The sequence below is a fragment of the Scyliorhinus torazame genome, chromosome 12, assembly GCF_047496885.1.
Source record: "Scyliorhinus torazame isolate Kashiwa2021f chromosome 12, sScyTor2.1, whole genome shotgun sequence".
NCBI classification, from domain to species: Eukaryota; Metazoa; Chordata; class Chondrichthyes; order Carcharhiniformes; family Scyliorhinidae; genus Scyliorhinus; species Scyliorhinus torazame.
The window spans coordinates 129,133,431-129,146,181 of record NC_092718.1 but is presented as its reverse complement, the minus strand read 5'-3'; positions in this window follow the sequence as shown (position 1 = coordinate 129,146,181).

The following is a 12,751-nucleotide window of genomic DNA, read 5'->3' as shown; positions in this document are numbered from 1 at the left end:
CAAACAAACAAGTTGAACTCTAAACTAACGCACAAAAACAACCCGAACATCAAGTCCAGGTGACTTACAAGTGGAGAGCAGCTATGGCCTTATCTGGAATCCGTCGTTTGGCAGTGCTGCATGTCTGTTGCTGGTCGTCTGCGACCCGGCTCTGGTCCCTTTGTGGATACTATGGATGCTCCGCTCCTTGGCTGGAAAAGGCATCACCGTTGTTGTCGTCGGTGGTCGTCAGAGCGGGCAGCTGAGCAGACTCGAAGGGCTAAATGGCCTCCTCCTCGTTTATTTGCTATGTTGCAATGCAACTTCTGGGCTACAGGCTTTGTATTTCGCAAGCTGAAGCCTGTCAGTGACCTTGCGTTGCCCAATGTCTCATTGCTGGCGGCCATTTCAGAAGGCCGCATATCCCTCCTCTTGATCCTTGACGCGAAACATGGTGGATCACAGACTTGGAGCAATACCAGCCCTGCATCCCCAGTCACCCACCCGTCAGGTAAGACCCTAACTCGACGTGCACAACTCCCAATACATAAGACAAACATACATGACATAACGGACCCAATACCGTTAGAAAAATGGAAGTATCTTTTCAGGAAAATGCATTTGGCAGTCGAATGCAAAGGTGGTAAAATATTGTAAACCTAATGCAAAAGTTGAGAAATACTTTGTGGCACAAATTGCAGAAAATATCGACGGTAGTCGAGATCAATGTAAGCAGACGGGTTTTGAGAATTTTCAGTTCTACAAAGGTCTTATACAAGCAAACTTGTATACACATATGAATCCCCAGGGATATGAAAATGAAAATCGCTTCTTGTCACAAGTAGTCTTCAAATGAAGTTACTGTGAAAAGCCACTAGTACCCACATTCCGGCGCCTGTTCAGGGAGACTGTTACGGGAATTGAACCGTGCCGCTGGCCTGCCTTGGTCTGCTTTCAAAGCCAGCGAATTAGCCCTGTGCTAAACAGCCCCTGTTTGTTGTGTGAAATAAAGGAAGCCGTGCAGTAAACATGGGGCCCGTCTCCTGGCACTTCGTAATGTTTGCTGTCCACCTACTGAATTGTACCGTGCGGATGATGATGTACATTAAGGTAAACGGGATCAGCATTCCAGACAGGTGGGAGAGGGGTTGACCAATCGGCTGTCTCTGAAGTTTATCGCCGCAGTCCCAGGAATCATCCCACCAAGTGCTGGCCTTGCGTTCTGCATCTGTTGGGTGACATCCTGGGTTTCCTGTCTCCGGGCGTCCTGGAGGATCAAGAATATTTTCTGTTATTATTGCAGACATTAGGCACGCATGGAGCCTGCCCCATCATCTGTGCTCCACGCACTCTTGTATTATTTGTTTGTGCGTTCTATCATGCCCGTCTCCACATCCCTTCTTCTCCTGCTCGGTATTTTCAATTCGAACTGCCCTCGCCTCTCATTGATCATACTCTGAGAGCACCTTCATCATCAGCACTCACGCTGAGCAGTCTTTCCGTCCTATAACCCCCTCCTATGAACAGAGCCGTCCTGTATGTTCGGCTCGACCTCCCATGTATCGTAGGCGGCAGGTAATTGCCGTTCAGAATTTGTTCCAGGGAATCGTCTGTGCATTGGGAGTGAGCAAGGTCATCTATGTTAATCTGAGAGACATTAACCGCATTTCTTGGCCCACCTCCAGGTGGCTGCCAGAAATGTCCGTTACTGACTCTGGCTGAGGCATCAGCCTGACAGTTGCCGGGTGGGGAGGTGCGGTGATGGCTCTTCATCTCAATGATGCCGTCAGTTGCTCCTGACAGCTCGGCGCAGTTCGCTCAAGTCTTCCCATCAAGTGTGCCCTGTCGCCCCTGGGTCTGTCTCGGTGCACGATCTCACCATATTGGCCAATTTTTCCCTTTGATGTGTCTCCGCACTACCCTTTCCCATATGGGACACCTTCTGCCTCTGTCCTCTGCGCATCTACATATTTACCTGTTTTCTGAGCTGCCATATTCATGTGAGGGCACAAGGGGGTAGAGGGTGAATTGGACAGCGGGTGCGGTTTGTGGATATGTTCCTGCCCTAATCACCCTGAATCTGCGTGCAAATTTGCAGAGTTGACCCGACCCTACCTTGTTAGATGCGCATGAAGTTAGTACACACTTCACAAATTCGGTGATTTGTCCAATACGGATTTTTCACCCGTGATGTCTTCTGGATTTTTATATAACCCTCGAGAATAGGGTAGTTTATATTCCCATCGATTTCCTTGGAATCATGTCCGTTACTCGGCCAATTGCCTTCTTGATTGACTCAGGCGAAATTTCCAAGAATAAATGTCCTGTGAGATCATTCGGAGCATCAATTGTTACTTCTAGTCGAATACCACCAGCGTGTCTCCAAACCGTATACGATGGTCAGATGACCACACAAGTTGTATAATAAAATACCAGTTCATTACACACACGCTGTTAATATTTGTCAATCACAGACACATGCAGGGTGGATCTAAACTAACACAGAAGAAAGACTAAGTTAACTTCCAGGTGACTGACAAGTGCAGAACAGATATGGCCTCATCTGCAATCCGTCGCCTGGCAGTGCTGGATGTCTGTTGCTGGTCGTCTGTGTCCTCGGGTCTGGTCCCTCTTTGGATGGGGTGCACGGTCATCTCCTTCGCTGGTGAAGGTCTCACCGTTGTTGGCGTCGGTGGTCAATAGAGTGAGTGGTGGGCTGCGCAGCACCTTTCATCCCTTACAGGTTTCACACGCTTTTGGGTAGATGTTCAACAGTTCGATCAGGGCTCCTTCACCCTGATCGATCTCAATCAATTGGGGGTGGACACCTTAATGGAGGGGCGGGTCCCAGTCGGCCATAGCCGATAGAGTCTGAGGCACGTTGGCGTCCTAAATAAGGAAACCAACGCGACCAAGTCTGCGACCGTGTTAGTTTCTACCTGGAGCTGAATGTCCCGGAATGGCCTTTCAAAGGCCTTTTTCCTGTGTCAGTTTCGGCAAAGTCAAGGCTGCAGGTGTAGCCATCTAAAATGGCTGATACCCGATTAGAATAGTCAAACCCCGATCTAAAATGGCGAACTAAAGAGGCTGATGGGAAAATCAGCCAACAGGCCTCAAACGGACAGCTGCAGGCAAAACAGTGTATTCGGTTCTGGGGATGTCGGCCCAGACCGATACCTGCAGCCATTAACATCACAACAACCCAGCCATCTGCATACTAAGCAGCCATCCCCGGGAACAATTGCGACACATCAGCAACATAAAGCCGATCCAGACCTTACGGCGCCAGCAGGAGCAGACACAAAGGAAGGTAGACGACCATCCCCCTCCCCCCCCCCCCCCCCCCGATCAAGGAATCTCCCCATTATTGGAGCATATCCAACCAAGTCATTGGGACCAAGTGCAATCACTTGGAACCAGGTACGAGGTCCCGAGAGGTGGGATGCCCCTGGGAACTATATGAATAGGGGCCAAGTTCAGATCGACCCTTCTCTTCCTGCTCGCAATCTTCGAGACCCTTTGACAAAGAAAACAGTACCCAATTCGAAAGACCATTCGTTTCCCTGACCTGGTGGGCCATCTCCAAAGTTAACTATTGGCCTTTAGTGGTAGGTAGTAGTCTAGAAGTAGGATTATTGTACAAGTATTTACTGCTGTATATAATAAATGATCGTTGATTTAACTTTTACTAAGCAGTGTGCTGCATTATTAATAATTACTTGAGCTTGAACCACGTGGCGGAATCAGAAAGATACCTGGCGGCTCGTGAGCAAAGGTGACATAATTAGAGTTAATAAAACTAAGGCTAATAAGAGCAACACAGGCATGGTATATTTGCAAGCTGCAGCTTAACTGTAGTCTACTGTGGACCAATTTCCGATCGATTTTTGAGGGCGGCCATTTTATCTGGCCACACACCTGACCCCTCCTCACCTTCACCACTCACCCACCTCTCCCTCCTCATTCTAGCTCCCCTCAGCTCCCTCACACCTCAAAGCTGCGCCGTCCACCCGTCCCTTCCTCCCTCGCTCGCCCGGCCCACTGTCGAATGATACACGCCCCCTTGTGTCTTACAGTGTCTGCCGGGGATGGGGCCGGTCCATCCGGGGCCTGCCGTCCCCAGCCAATGATACTATCCGTCAGTCCAGTCTCCAACACCCTCCAGTATGCCAGAGACTGTCAACTTGGTTGGGCACATTTGTGAACAGGCTCCTGGGACACTATCTCAGACCCGCCTCACATTGAATCCAGTACAACAGCTTGAGTAGGAGTAGCCGCGGGGCCGGGTGGTCGGAGGGCAGGACAGGCCTGGAATCAGCAGCGATCCAGACGGGTACGGGTTTCAGAAACATCCAGTCCCAGCCACAATTCAGGTGCAGTCAGAGACCCAGGTACGACAGGAGCCGTTGACAGCGGGCATTTAGGTGGTGCAGGCACGGATGCCGGAACACCGCAGCATCTTGGACTGCTCGACGTCCTGGCCCTGGTGCATCCGGTGGGCAGCGGGAAGAACACGGCGGCTCCACGCCGCCCTGGACACCCGAGCAGTCGCCAGGCCCATCCAGGCTGGGTAACCCCATGAGATGCGCGCTAAAGGGGACGCTTGTCACAGGGCAGGAATGACATCAGACTGCCTTAACTCCTGCTGTACCATCTGGAGCACCACCTTGACGTAGTGTTAGGGGCCGTAAGGCCAAAGGTAGACAATAGTTACGTTGGCACAGGTGCAGGGCACAGTTGAGTTATAGTGGTTAGTGCACAGACTATGTATATATTTCCGCACAATAAATATCTGCAACCACCGTTAAAACCTTCCTCGGTGCTCTGTCTGCTGTGTGTGGGGATCGGCTCGTCAGGGCTGGCTGGGACCAAAGTACGCCATGTGAGTGGACCGTCCTCCCGCCCCTCCCTACACAACCCCTCCCTACACTCCCCCCCCCCCCCACTACTGTGGCCGCCCATCCCCAGCACCCCCAACGCAGGGATTCGACAGGACTGGATGGGCATGGGATGGACTGGCCAGCTCGCATGCAGGGGTCACTCAGGTGGAAGGTGCTGCTTTGGACATGAGCCAGACATTGTCATAGGATGTGGATCTTCGCAGAGCCGATTATTATCATCCTCTATCCCATGGACCAGACCCGTTGTCATTGCCAAACCATGTCCGCAGCTCGTACAGCCACAGATATGTATAATGCGAAGCAGCTTGGTGGTCAGGAAAGTGAGTGAATGTGGGTCTGGGTCGAGGTGTCCGTGCCCCTGGCCAGCAATGACCCCCTCCCCACCTCTTCCTTCCTAATGTGTGAACCGTGACGCGGTCAAAGCGTCACGTGCGAGCTTGCCCTTATGATGACGTTGCGAGGCCTCCTCTGCCTGCTTGGGACCCACGTCCTGCTGATCTTCCCGTCCAGGGGTCATCGATGGGATGCACGTCGCCATGCAGCCACAATCGTATAACAGGCCCGTGTTCTAGAAAAGGAAGGGGTACCACTCCATGAATCTTCAGGTAGCCTGTGATGACCAGTTGAAGATCCTGCACGCCTGCGTCCAGTAACCGGACAGTGTACATGACTCGTTCATCCTGGCCTAATCGTTCGCCCCCGGCATTTTCGAGGGACACCCCCACCGGCAGCGGGGCTGGATGTTTTGCGACAGGGGATACCCGTTGCGGTCGCGGCTGATGACGCCGATGAGGAGACCACAGACTGACGCGGAGACACGCTACAATGAGGCCCATTGTACGACCAGAGCTTTGGTCGAGAGGTGCTTTGAGATGCTGAAGATGCGCTTCAGGTGCCTTGATCGCCCTGGAGGGTCCCTCCAATGCGTGTCGAATAAGGCTGGCTGCATCGTTGTGGTATGCCGCGTCCTCCACGGTACAGCCCAGCAGAGGGGCGATATGCAGAAGGGGGGGGGAGGGGGGGGGGGGTGGATCGCGATGAAGGGCACGCCTCTCCAGATGCAAAGGATGGGGGGGGCAATATACGGGAAATGGGGTCTGCACATGGACGGGAGGCTGCCCAACACACACGGCTTGGCCAGCGAGAACGAGACGAGTTGCTTGCTGCAAGTTTCACTGACTCTCGGTTTGGGAGGTGGGTTTCTGAGAAGTGGCACGGACACCACACTACGGCACCACCTCACCACCCACCGCCCTCACCTCCCACATCACCCATGAGACTCACCTCCCCCAGCACCAACCGCCCTCGCCTCCTCTACAACTGACAAACCGTACCTCCTACCACATCGCCCACATGCAGACCACACCACCCCTCCATTACACACCCACATATGGCACAAGGAGCTGTGCTCACAAGGTTGATATTCAAAGCGGGTCTGGTCCATGGCAGGAGGATGATGACAACCCTCTCTTCGATGAGCTTTGAGCTCCACATCATTAGACAATGTCAGACTAATGGCCACAATAACACCCTCCACCAGGGTGGTCCATGTATGCGGGCTAGACACTGCATCGCATGGCCCTGTCACCCCGCTGGGGCGGGGTGAAGTGGGCGACCCGGGGGCGGTGGCGCATGTCACAGCCAGCGGGGCTGAATGTCCCATCGCCACTCCCCCCCGCCCCCACCCACAGTGGCAGACAGTTCCTGCCACCACGTACGCATTGGGCTGAGCACAGAGGCAGCTTTCAAATGAGTCACAGTGTGTTTAATAACAGACGTTCTCTACACGTGCCTAGCCCCTATTATTAATCTGCGCCCTGCACCAGTGCCAACTTACTAAATGACCATTTTTCTTGCCTTGCCGGCACTATAACTACGCCTATGTTGTTCCCCAGACGGTAGAGCAGAATTGGAGGTGGACTGTTGTGAGGCCTGCCGTGCGACTCGGGTCCCTGTTGACGGCCGTTTACTGGGGCTTGCCCTGCGAGGATGTGCCACTCGGCGTCTTGAGAGTACCGGCTGACGTTGTGCCCGCTGTCCTGCCCGCTTCCCGCCAGATGCAAGAGGGACAGTAGTGGGGGTGTGCCGGACCATCCCCTTCACGGGGGCGCGGAATGGGCCGCAGCTCCTCCTCTTCCCTTGGGGTGCCCGATGGCCTTCGGGCTACTCCATGGGATGGGGGTGCGAGCGGAGCCAACCCCCGAGGCACGCTCGACAGCTGGTGCAGTCAGTCCTATAGGCCCGCTCTGGTATCGACAAGTGTCTGAAAGTTAGCAGCCGTGGTGCTCAGGGAGTCGGCCATCCCTGTCTGGGTCTGTGCGACGCCTGAAAGCACCTGGGCAATGGCGCCGATATCTCAACGTTGTGAGACTGGGCCACGGTGATGAGCGCCGCTGGAATCAGCAGCAGGCTCTGGCACATGGCTGCCTGTGAGAGGGCAGCCCGGTCCTGGGCCACGAACGCTGGATGCACAGATAGTCTCAGGCATTGCATACTCCGACCTTTTGACTCCACCGTGACGCCACCCGTGCGGTTTCGGCCTGGGTGGCACTCATGACAGGCACCATTCCCTGCTCCTGCGAGCGGATGCACTCCTCCACCTGCGGTTGTAGATGCTAGAAACCAGCCGTCATCCCTTTCTCTTGTCCCTGGGTCTCTGACTTCATCGGGTCTCTGGCTGGGTGTGAAGATTGCAAGAACGCGGGACCCGTCTCGGAGGCAGCTGGGTGCTGGAGCCGGTCTGCTGTCCGACCGCCCCTTGGCTGCTCGTACCGCTACCTGTTATGCCGGAGTGGCTGTGTGTGCTCACTGGTGAATGCCCCAGAAGCCTCATCACTAAAGTGACCAACCAAGGTGGTTGTCTCTGTGATTGTGGAGGGTGTAGGAGATAGCGATGACGCACAGTCCATTATGTGCTCATGAGAGGCCAATTCCGGGAACTCTTGTGTCGATCCGTGGTGCGATGGTCCCTGTGTATCGGTCATATGTGTGATGGTCCTCTGTGTGTCCGTCCTCTGAGTGACCGTGCTCTGTGTGTTCGTCCTCTATGAGTCTTTCGTCTGTATGTCCGGCCTCTTTGTGGCTGTGTCCTGTGCATCTGTGTCCTGTGTGTCAGTCCCCTGCGTTTCTGTGTCCTGGCACACCGGGCCAGGTGCAGGCTTGTTGTAATGGCTGCCCTTCCCATCGTTGCATGCATCCCCCGGGTGCCGCTGGCCCTGGCACTGGCTGGACGCGCGGGGGTGGGGCGCCTGATGGGCCGACAGCACCTACCGGGTCGCCTGTACTGGGTGTTGGCCCAACGGCGCTGACGGCATCACCCACCACCCTCCACAGACGCAGTACGGTATTACGTGTGGTCCTGAAGCCGGGTCCGGAGTACAGATACCCCCTTCTCTGCTCCACGGCGTCCAGGAGCGTTTCCAGTACGCCATCCCGGACCTTTGGCACTGCGCGGTGGGCGGCCATTTTCCAGATTCGGCTGTATTTGGGGAGGGCAGTCATTGACGCGGCCCACATATTGGATGGCTTTCTGAGGCCCCTCCTCCGCGGTTCTTGTGGCACCCGTCAGTTGGGCTAGGGGAACTCTTAACGCTCCGGTGTTTACGACGGCGTGGACACTTAGCCACTTTATCGGAATACCCCGTCCAGGGTGTCAGGCTCTCGAACGATATGCCGATTGTGCTTTCATCCCGCAAGGCGTGCGACACATTTACGCCATTTTCGGTGTGCCGACCATCTCCAATTTGGCGTCAAACCGGCGCCTACCACGATTTTGCCATTGGAAGCTATTCTGCGTACATTCGCATTTCACGCTTTCGGCGTCGGCAAGTGGAGAATCCCGCCTAGGAACTTTTAGCCCAATATCTTGACGGAGCAAGCCACGTGTTTGTCTACACGATTAATTTCACATTGTTGTCACAAATGAAAAATACTTGTTTGCACATGGTGGCGACTTTCCACCTTTTCATTTCTCTACTCGCCTGCCTTTTTCTAATTTCCCTTTTAATTTGGTATTTTAATCTTAATCTTCCGCAATTCGTAACATGAATTGTATATGGCTGTTTCGGTAAACCGTGGGCTATATGGAATGAACAGACTATTGAAAGATATGTTGGTATGTTTGGGCAACGAAATAAAGCGTACAAATTAGTCTTCCTGACCTCATCACATTACTGGTGCATATTATTTAATGCGCCGTGATGCCATAGGAGAGAGGGGAGGGATGACACACAATGACATTGAGGTGATCGATAGCAGCTTCATTGGTTGCCGGTATGTGTCAGATGCAAATGTACTTTTAATCAGTGAAATCCCAGTCAAAGACGCACAGTAACTACCTTTCTCTTTTTCCTTCAATGATTCATCTGGGAGGCAGAAACACGCTGAATTCAGTAATATATTGGAAAGCACCAATGCCGCCAAATTCGTTATTGGTGATAATTTACATGTACGATATCATGCTTAATTCCAGCATTTGATTCGCGAAAGAACAACAAAATGGTGCATTTGTAAAATAAGGACAATTAACCAAAGAATACGCTGTAATAAAAGACAAAGCCATATGGTCGAATTTGAAAGACAACGAATCCAATAAGGCATCCGTATGTGCACATACTCAATGTCTGCTGATAGCAAGAGGACTCAAATGGCATGGCACAGCGAACTTGACATTGTGTGTGGAGTAGCCATCGCCATGAAGTTAAACAACTGAAGATTCGTTTGGTATGCCTTGGGCGAAGAGTGAAATGAACGAACAAGAGTTCTGAATTTACGACTGACATTATATTTGAAGTGCTGAGGCGAGGAAAACATAAGCAGGTAGTAATATTGCAGAGTTGGAACCAACGATATTACTGGAAGAAAAGAAGATGTATCGAAGAACTTGCGTATTGTGGAGCCAAGTGGAACTTGTGGTGCTCCATGGCAAGACCAAATTGATCATTTTTAAGTGGAGGGACAGGAGGAAATTGAGAGTCCGTCGATTTCTAAAGGCCAAAGTGGAACTGAAGAAGTAAGTAACGAATATGGAGAGCCACGTGCTAAATTATGACATGAAAAGCATGCTTATTCTAAGTCTTGGACCTCTGTTTGTCGAATACTCCAGATGAAGAAATATATCAGCGTCCAAAATCTGATCAGCAGAGCTGTTATTGACAGCGTTATTCGCCAGTTACTGCTGGTTGACATCGTATTCACATTGCGCTGGCAGGACCACAAATTCGTTTCCGATCTGGAAAGGTGGGAAAATTATTATAATCTCGCTCACCGTGCGTCTATCTATCCATCCATCCGTCCATCCATCATCTAGCCATTCATCCATCAATCGGTCCATCGGTCTGTCTATCTATCTATGTATCTATCTATAGATACATAGAAACTGGGAGCAGGAGGAGGCCTTTGGCCATTCGAGCCTGCTCCGCCATTCATCGGGATCATGGCTGATCGTCCAGCTCAATAGCCGAATCTTGCATTCTCCCCGTAGCCTTTGATTCCATTCGCCCCAAATGCTATATCCAGCTGCCTGTTGAATGTATTCAAAGTTTTAGCATCAACTGCTTCCTGTGGTAATGAATTCCACAGGTTCACCACTCTTTCTGTGAAGAAATGTCTCCTTATCTCTGTCCGAAATGGTTTACTATGAATACTCAGGCTGTGATCCCTGGTTCGGACACACCCATCATTGGTAACATCTTCCCTGCATCTACACTGTCCATTCCTGTTAGAATTTTACAAGCATTTATGAGGTCCCCGTTCCATCTATCTATCTATCTATCTATCTATCTATCTATCTATCTATCTATCTATCTATCTATCTATCTATCTATCTATCTATCTATCTATCTATCTATCTATCTATCTATCTATCTATCTATCTATCTATCTATCTATCTATCTATCTATCTATCTATCTATCTATCTATCTATCTATCTATCTATCTATCTATCTATCTATCTATCTATCTATCTATCTATCTATCTATCTATCTATCTATCTATCTATCTATCTATCTATCTATCTATCTATCTATCTATCTATCTATCTATCTATCTATCTATCTATCTATCTATCTATCTATCTATCTATCTATCTATCTATCTATCTATCTATCTATCTATCTATCTATCTATCTATCTATCTATCTATCTATCTATCTATCTATCTATCTATCTATCTATCTATCTATCTATCTATCTATCTATCTATCTATCTATCTATCTATCTATCTATCTATCTATCTATCTATCTATCTATCTATCTATCTATCTATCTATCTATCTATCTATCTATCTATCTATCTATCTATCTATCTATCTATCTATCTATCTATCTATCTATCTATCTATCTATCTATCTATCTATCTATCTATCTATCTATCTATCTATCTATCTATCTATCTATCTATCTATCTATCTATCTATCTATCTATCTATCTATCTATCTATCTATCTATCTATCTATCTATCTATCTATCTATCTATCTATCTATCTATCTATCTATCTATCTATCTATCTATCTATCTATCTATCTATCTATCTATCTATCTATCTATCTATCTATCTATCTATCTATCTATCTATCTATCTATCTATCTATCTATCTATCTATCTATCTATCTATCTATCTATCTATCTATCTATCTATCTATCTATCTATCTATCTATCTATCTATCTATCTATCTATCTATCTATCTATCTATCTATCTATCTATCTATCTATCTATCTATCTATCTATCTATCTATCTATCTATCTATCTATCTATCTATCTATCTATCTATCTATCTATCTATCTATCTATCTATCTATCTATCTATCTATCTATCTATCTATCTATCTATCTATCTATCTATCTATCTATCTATCTATCTATCTATCTATCTATCTATCTATCTATCTATCTATCTATCTATCTATCTATCTATCTATCTATCTATCTATCTATCTATCTATCTATCTATCTATCTATCTATCTATCTATCTATCTATCTATCTATCTATCTATCTATCTATCTATCTATCTATCTATCTATCTATCTATCTATCTATCTATCTATCTATCTATCTATCTATCTATCTATCTATCTATCTATCTATCTATCTATCTATCTATCTATCTATCTATCTATCTATCTATCTATCTATCTATCTATCTATCTATCTATCTATCTATCTATCTATCTATCTATCTATCTATCTATCTATCTATCTATCTATCTATCTATCTATCTATCTATCTATCTATCTATCTATCTATCTATCTATCTATCTATCTATCTATCTATCTATCTATCTATCTATCTATCTATCTATCTATCTATCTATCTATCTATCTATCTATCTATCTATCTATCTATCTATCTATCTATCTATCTATCTATCTATCTATCTATCTATCTATCTATCTATCTATCTATCTATCTATCTATCTATCTATCTATCTATCTATCTATCTATCTATCTATCTATCTATCTATCTATCTATCTATCTATCTATCTATCTATCTATCTATCTATCTATCTATCTATCTATCTATCTATCTATCTATCTATCTATCTATCTATCTATCTATCTATCTATCTATCTATCTATCTATCTATCTATCTATCTATCTATCTATCTATCTATCTATCTATCTATCTATCTATCTATCTATCTATCTATCTATCTATCTATCTATCTATCTATCTATCTATCTATCTATCTATCTATCTATCTATCTATCTATCTATCTATCTATCTATCTATCTATCTATCTATCTATCTATCTATCTATCTATCTATCTATCTATCTATCTATCTATCTATCTATCTATCTATCTATCTATCTATCTATCTATCTATCTATCTATCTATCTATCTATCTATCT